Source organism: Amblyomma maculatum, unplaced genomic scaffold (assembly GCF_055883805.1).
Source record: "Amblyomma maculatum isolate TAMU_Amacu unplaced genomic scaffold, ASM5588380v1 scaffold_12, whole genome shotgun sequence".
Lineage (NCBI taxonomy): Eukaryota > Metazoa > Arthropoda > Arachnida > Ixodida > Ixodidae > Amblyomma > Amblyomma maculatum.
The window spans coordinates 647,578-655,914 of NW_028146737.1; the positions used below are offsets into that span (position 1 = coordinate 647,578).

The 8,337-nt window shown below is 44.8% G+C and overlaps 1 long non-coding RNA gene across 1 annotated transcript; it reads left to right on the top strand.

Annotated features, from left to right (window-relative positions):
- The first annotated feature begins 5,245 nt into the window (after nt 1-5,245).
- Nucleotides 5,246-6,730, top strand: LOC146172625 (uncharacterized). Its single transcript, XR_014702430.1, has 2 exons — nt 5,246-5,752; nt 6,513-6,730. It is a non-coding gene; the product is annotated as an uncharacterized LOC146172625 (long non-coding RNA).
- Nucleotides 6,731-8,337: the final 1,607 nt, after the last annotated feature.

Sequence of the window (8,337 nt, forward strand, 5' to 3'; positions counted from 1 at the left end):
GTCGCCGTTCCGAATGATCGTCGAGGACCGGAGCACGTGGCAAAGGCATGTAGCCAAGTATCTTCAGGCACACCTGTCCGCGTTCCCCATCAATGACCCTTTCATGGTGCCAGGGTTGGAGGATATTATTGCATTTTTTCAAGCAAAATGAACCTGCAGGATGCCTATGCATCGATGTTAAAGGAATGTATTATAACATTCTGCAGAAAGCCGCACTCACAGCAGAGTAGTAGTGCATAGACTAACATGGGGTTATGAAATTTAAGAAGCAGTGTGGAATTTTGGAATTACTGTGTTTGTACATGACTTCTTTGTTTGTCGAGCATGATGGCATAGTGTAGGGCCAACGAGACGGGATCTGCATAGGGTTTCTAATCTGTACATGGCGAAATGCGACCATGCGCTGAGAAATGAGCTAGAGCCTTTGGGTTTGTATAATGTTTCCGGTATGTGGATGACTTTCTACTGTGTTTGCCCTACCGTAGGATCAAGTCGCTTGATATTCGTCCTGTATTACTGCAATTTAGAACGGTGTTCGCAGGTTTAGAATTTACGCATGAAATGCAGAACTCCACTATTAGGTTCCTCGACATTGAAATACACTTGTATCCGGATCATACATGCTGGATGTACAGAACTAAATGTGAAAATACAACATACAAAAGGACCACATAAATTCGAAATTTTTGTTAAATACAAAGGCGTACTCATCCAATGTCCTGTCTAAACCTTTTGAGCAGTCGCTTGTTACAGGCTGCCTACCCGATGACTGCAAGGTTGGAAAAGTAATTCCTCTGCATAAGTCTGGCGATAAACACTGTCCTAAAAACCATCGTCCCGTTCGCTCACCTGCATACCATGCAAGATCATGGAATAGGTCATCTTCTCTCATCATGCTACATTTTTTTAACTAATTCTTTTTTCAGTAATTTTCAGGATGGTTTTCGAAAAACATTCTCCTGTGAGACCCAGCTTCTATGTTTCACTCATGACCTCCATTGCATTGTTGACGGTGGTTCGTTGGCAGACTGCATATGCCGGGAGTTTTGTAAAGCTTTTGATAAAGTCTCACATGAATTACTTCTCTTTAAACTAGGCAGATTGAACTTAGATGCTTTCATGGCTTCACTCTTTTCTTGCTAATCAATCTCAGTTCGTTACAGCAAATAATACCGACTCTAAGTTTTCCCGAGTTGATTCAGGTGTGCCGCAAGGTTCAGGCTTGGGACCCTTGCTTTTCCTCATACATAAATGACTTTCCGGTAAACCTTATTTAATCAATTTCTCTCTTTGCGGATGATTGTGTTATCTATCGTAAAATTAACAATGGTCATGACGTCTCTATATTACAATCCGATTTAGCAGAATTTCTGAATGTTGTCAGCGCTGGAATATGAAGCTTAACACAAAAATGTGTAAACATACGCGTGCCACTCGAGTTAGCACATCAGCCCCTTCGTACTACCTCAACACTGGTCCTCTTTAATCTGTCTCTTCATAGAAATATTTAGGTGTTCACATAACTAATAACTTATCATGGAAATGGCATGTTCGTCACGTAGTTAATAATGCTAACCAAACTCTTGGCTACTTCAGAAGAAACTTTTCATTTTGTCCTAGCGCGCTAAAACTTCTCCTTTACAAAAATTTGTTGGTCCAAAACTGGAGTTTGCAGCTTCTGTCTGGGACCCAAGCGTCGTTTTACTCATTACTGAACTAGAAAGTGTGCAGAATCGCGCATATTCCTTTTTATTGTCTAGCTATTATCGCACTTCTAGCGTGACTCTCATGAAATCTTCCCTTTCATTGCCTCTTCTAACAGAACGCAGAAAATTATTTCGGCTAAGTTTGTTTCATAAGATTTTTTCCTATAATAGATATGTCAGACAGAAACTTCTAACGCAACCGTCCTACACTTCTTCACGCATTGATCACCGTCACAAAGTAGGAAATCCATTATGTCGCACCAAATACTGCCATGACTCCTTCATTCCAGACACTTCTAAGTTAGAATCGCCTTCCTTGTGCTATTGCCGAAATTACAGATGCCGTTTATTTACGTACAGCTGTTACTAACCTTTTTTGCTCCAGTGTTTAACATACTCTTGCTGCCGTTTTTCGGTGCTTTTTCTTGTTAAACATCTATGCTTGGCTGCGTTGCTGTTGATTTTGTATTTTTCTATCTTGTTGCGCAGTCGTTATCATTTACTGTATAATGACAATTTATTTTTGTGTTATTTTTTACTGTATTGGGTTTTTAATTTTTTGTGTTCACCCCCACTCTCCTCTGTAATGCTCTTGGGCCCTGGGGATAAATAAATAAATGTAAAAAGCATTTTTATTAGCCAAGTTATAACCAGACTGTTGAGATTTTCTTTTTGATTTTATTGATGTATCGTTGCTCTTGTTGTTCATGGATTTACCTTACCGATACTTTCAGCGTTATCACAGCATTAAATCTTAGAAATGCTACAGAACCTTTAATCGGAAACATCATAATATAATCGCCGCAGAACACAGGGGCATAAAATTAAACTCTGTTGGGTACCAAGCAACGTTAGAATCAGCGGCAAATAAGAGCTGATGCATGTGCTGCAGCAGCCCGTCATACTAAAATACAGCCAGTCTACATACCACATAAAGATGTTCTAAAAGTTGTAAAGAGAAAACTGAGAGCAAAATGGCAGAGCTCATGGAACAACGAAATAAATAATAAATTGCACCTTGTCAAGTAGATCGTTGAAGAATGGAAATCGCGCAGTCACCAAAAACGCTTCATCGAAGTCATTTTATGTCGCCTTGGCATCGAACACACCCTTCTGACAAACAGCTTCATTCTAAAGAAAGACGAAAGACCTCTCTGTGAAAGATGCGGAGGTGAACTAACAATAAACCACGTCCTACTTTCGTGCGCTGAACTAAAGAAGTGAAGGAAAAAAAGTGAAGGAAGGAAAAAAAGGAAAAAGTGCAAAATTGCTTTATACAGCTGCGAGTAAAGTTCGAGCCTGCTTACAGCGGTAAGCAACTCTCGACGAGAGATGAACCTCAAAGAAAGAAAATAAAAAAAAATATATGTGGGACAGTACAATGGTGAGATACTTTCAGGTTTTCGCTTAAAGGTGTGAGCGCCAAGCATGAAGGTTTTTACGAGAAGTTTGATGTGGAGGGTATCAAACAAGCGGGGGGAAAAAAAGAGGGGGGAAAATAAAAAAAAAACCCGAGGAAAACTGTCAAGGGATAATGATTGATATATGTGCTTAGCATTAAACTTGCTGGGCTCGTAATGACGACATTGCCCTATTGTTTTCATTTATCCCAGTATTAAGTGTTCTAAACTTATACATAAAGTATGACTCACGCTGCTCCCGTTCCATGTATTATTGAATCCCCGCTGAAGAACTGTTAGTTTGACTGAGTCGAATGAGTGCTGTTTCTGGTTGATATGTTTTGAAAAAGGAAGGTTGGGCAGAGAGCGGACATCGGCACGGTGATAATTAAACCGCATTCGTATAGGGGCAGCTGTCTGGCCAATATACTGCATTCGGCATACATTGCATTCTAGGAGATACATTACGTTTGAGGCATCGCAATCAAAGTTACCATCTATTCTCCACTTAAAATTTGACGTTGTGCTTGTTGCGCAGCTTGATGTCTGCATGTGCCTGCACACCCGGAATCTACTCTTTCCTCAAGGAGGGCACCCCAACCGCGGGTTATTACCTATTTTTCAGTGGACTAGGATGTTGCGAATGTTTTTCGGTCGTCTGTAGAGAACCTGGGGAGGAGTCGTGAAAGTATTGGAGAGACGATCGCTCTGTTCTAGAACGTTGAAATGTTTCTTTAGGATTCTGTTCACGTTGGGGGGGTTACTCGTGTAGGGAGTACCAGGCTTGTTCGACGGTCTATGTTTTCCTTTCGTGGACGTCCCTCCAGTATTTCCTCTCGGTTGAGTTCATATGCCTTTTTTATGGCGTCGTCAACAATATCTGGCGGGTATCGTTGTTTAGTCAGGACTTTCCGCATACGTTTTGCGTTTGGTGCGAAGTCCTGATATTGGGAACAAATTCTTTTGAATCGATGAGCCTGAGAATACGGAATGCTTGTTTTTGAGTGATAAGGACGACAGCTTTGTGCGTATTGTTGTCGGACCGGGGGTTTTCTGTATACGCTAGTGGTGAGCGAACCTTCATAAACCGCAATTTCAACGTCTTCAAAGTTAATTTTGTTTTGGGAATATGTGTGCGTGAAGGATATGCTAGGATGGAGGAGATTGAAGTTTTCAATGAAATGTAGGAGTGATTGTTCTGTGTCAGTCCAAACTAAGAAAATATCATCCAAGCAGCATTTGTATAGGATGTGCTTAATAGGGGAAGTAAGTAAAAATTCAAATTCAATGCTATGCATGAAGATGTTAGCATAAGTAGGGGCCATTTTTGTACCCATGGCGGTGTCGTTAATTTGTAAGTAGTGTTCATTGTCGAATTCAAATTTGTTGTATTCTAGAACTAGTTTCGTCAATACCTCTAGGACTTCTGGAGTTGGGATCCTTCCTCACTATTCTGATTATAGGCCTCAATTAGAGCTTTGATTCTGTCGGAATGCGGGATATTTGTATATAGAGAGACTACATCTAAGGTTACAAGGAAGGCCCCCTGAGGACGATTTACCCTTGCTATTTCGCGAAGGAAGTGGTTGGTGTCATGTATGTGGGATAGGTGTGTTTCAGGTATGTGTCCAATTAATGTGTCAATGTAACTGGAGATTGGTTCTGTGATTGTGCCGATGCCGGATACTATAGGGCGGCCAGGGTTAACCCTTCTATGAATTTTCGGAAGCATGTAGAATCGGCCCGGCGACGGGTGTGATGCGGTCAGGGCTTTGCATAATCGCAGAAGATGTCCCCACTTTTTGCGAGCTCATCTAGAGTCCCTGTAAGAAGTTTTGATGCTTTAGAGTGGGGTCCGCTTTTAGGTGTTTATAAAATTTAGTGTTACAGAGTTGTCTAATTCCTTCCTCAATATTGTAACGTGGTGGTGACCAGGGTCGCTGACACAAATGAAGGCACAGGCTTGATGGTACTTAAATTACCTCTTTATTGGGCTGACTTGCAACCGCAAAAGAACTAAGCAACTCGGCGGCGGCGATAGCAACAAACGTGCTGGTCGATCGTCGAACAAAGAATGTCCGTCACACTCATCAACGCTCAATTTAAAGGCTGCCCAGAACAATCTAGATACCGTCGCAAACAGCTACCAGCACGGGCTGGAACATTGTGGAAAGACACCCGAGCGGCGGAACCTTCGAGACAGATCTCGGTGCATCTTGTGCTGCAACGAAACTGATAAAGGTGTGACTCGCGACATCGAGCAATAACAAGCAAAGTTTACGGAACTGATACGCGGTCCAGAATCAGAGTGATAAGCCTGAATGCCGGCGGCTGTTAAAAAAACAACAAATACAGTTTTGAAGGCTTCGCCATAGAGAAATTGATTGGTAAAGAGCGGTCACTCGGCGAAAACTGGTCCCAGAAAATGACGCGCGACTTATTGCGCTGCCGTCGATTGATGAATGGCGGCACCAATGCGCGGACGCGCGCGCGACGGCACTCGCTGCAGCGGTAGCCCGACGGAGCGCTAGGAGACAAGAAGTTGTCGAGGGGAGCGGTTGTGTGCTCGTGCCTCGCCGCGCTTGTGCGGCACAGACCTCTTGTGGGCTGCTGCGCGGAACGACAGCGGTTTGGAACGATGGCAAGGTGAGCAACGTGTTTTGCTTAACTACGCTGCCTTTCAAGCAGTTTACGCTGGCCATGCCGGCCGGGACTTTGTTGTCAAACTGTGCAGTATTTCAGGCAGTTTAGCTCAGTACGGCGGCGACTGCGCTTCACAAAGTCGCAAGTGAAGGGCAAGCTAACAGGCATGACAAGGCGTGCTGACCGCCGCGGTGACGTGACATGGCGATTTTGCGAACGGCTAGTTTTGCGTGGCGTCGCGTTTAACAGGGCAACCGCAAGGTGTGAAATGTTTCATTCTTGTCAAACTGCGAGACATTTCGGGCAGTTTAGCTCAGCACGGTGTTCTGCGCTTCACAAAGTCGCGTATGAAGAAAAGCCAACATGGCGTGCCCGCCGGTCGCGGTTTTGCGAACAGCTAGTTTTGCGTGGTGTCGCGTTGCATGTAACGTGACAACGTTAAAGTGAGAAATGTTTTATAATGCAGCAAGCTTCATTGCTCCAGCTGTTCAGTGCTCTTGAGGAATGTTGTTAATTTAGTGGCTGTTATTTCACTCACTGTAGAAATGCATTTTCAGATAGGTTCGGTTAGCCTGCATTTCCTGACCTCTACGTTGCAACAGTAGCTTTTGTATCAATTTTACGAATCACAGCTTTTCTGTTCTGGACCATAACTGCTGCTCACCAAGTCTTCAGTACGCACCCACATGCAATTGTGTGCGTGGTGCAGTGGCCTTACATTTCATTGCAACCTTCTGCATCATGTTCATTCCTTTTCCAACAGCACTGAATGGACCCACGGACTGCAGCCGAAGCGCGGCAGATGCGACGAGTGAACGGAGTGGCATTCCCCCCAAGTGTCAGTACTCTCTGCCCTGAACAATACAAGTTACCCTTTCTAAGGTAGCCGGGACTGAGACTGTGTAGTTTATGTATAATGCCTGTTTTGTTACATATCATTTGCCATATTTTGGAAATAAACGTTATGCTATTTTTTGTCGCTACCGAAGTGCTGTTTCTCGCCTTGTGTATTTTTATTTTTCTGTATTTTGCACATCGCCTTATGTGTGCAAAGTTTTGTCAATGCATCCGCCTACATGTGTTGCGTCTCTTGTATGTTTTATATGCAGCAAAATAAATGTTCATTTCACAAAGCACTTGGCGTCTTTTCTGCAATACTGTTTTGCAAAGGCTGTGGCGCAGCTGCGTTGATGGCCAATTTAGTGAACTGGGAATCTATTTTTCATGTTGTTATGCATGCTGAGCATAAATAGAAACACTAGCAGACCGTGTAAAACCAAAATAATGCGCCAAAAGGGCAGGGAAGGACGCAGCGCATGCTAGTATTCAAATAACGCGCCTTTCAGCAAGACCGGAAGTAGTTGCCGCCGGCCGCTTGGTGCACTACAGTCAAATGGGCCGCGTGGCCCTGTGGGAGTGTCCGCTCTTTACCAATCTCTTTCTCAATGGTTTCGCGGCATTACCCCCCCCCCCCCCTTAAAAAAACATCGCCTCGATGTTCCAAAACAAAGCACCTTAAACATAAACCCTGCAAAGTTTAAACACCACAGATTCTTTAACGCGTGTAATATGGCTTCATTCGTACAACATGTACTAATTTCTGGGCATGCGCGTCGCCGTTGTAATGCTGACGTTCCGTCGGGAATGACTTCATAGTCCAGTGGTCCGGCGCGGCGAATGATTTTGTACGGCCCAAAGTCTCGACGCAACAACTTTTCACTTAGTCCGCGACGGCGAATTGGTGTCCAAATCCACACTTGGTCTCGTGGGTTGTACTTTGTCGTCGTCGTAAGTTGTATCGTCGGCTGTCGGTGCGCTGTTGGTCTTTAATACGCAGACGTGCGAGTCGTCGGGCTTCCTCTGCAATGCTGCAGGTAGGCAGCGACGTCAAGGTTGTCCTCGTTAGTTACGTGCGTCAGCATTGCGTCGAGCTTCGTCGTGGGCTCCCTGCCGTACACATGCTTAAACGGGGTCGCTCTGGTCGTCTCCAGGACTGCCGTGTTATACGCGAAGATCATGTACGGCAAGATGGCGTCCCAGGTCTTGTGTTCAGCGTCGATGTACATGGCGATCATGTCCGCGATTGTATTATGCAGGCGCTCCGTAAGGCCATTGGTCTGGGGATGGTACGCAGTTGTTCGTCGATGGCTTGTATGACTGTATTCCAGGATGGCTTGAGTCAACTCTGCCGTAAACGCCGTTCCCCTGTCCGTGATGAGGACTTCTGGGGCGCCATGTCGCAAGAGAATTTGTTCGACAAAAAACTTGGCGACTTCTGCCGCGGTACCATTGGGTAGTGCTTATTCTTCGGCGTAACGGGTAAGGTAGTCAGTGGCCACGATGATAAACTTGTTACCCATAGACGAAGATGAAGAGGGGCAAAGGAGATCCATCCCAATTTGTTGAAAGGGCATGACTGGGGGCGGAATCGGGTTTAGTAGTCCTGCTGGTCTGATCGGCGGCGTCTTGCGTCGTTGGCACTCACGACACGTCTTCACGTAGTGGGCAACTTCGGCAGGCAGTCGCGGCCAGTAGTACTTCTCCTGGATTCGATGCAACGTGCGCGCAAATCCGAGGTGGCCTGCTGT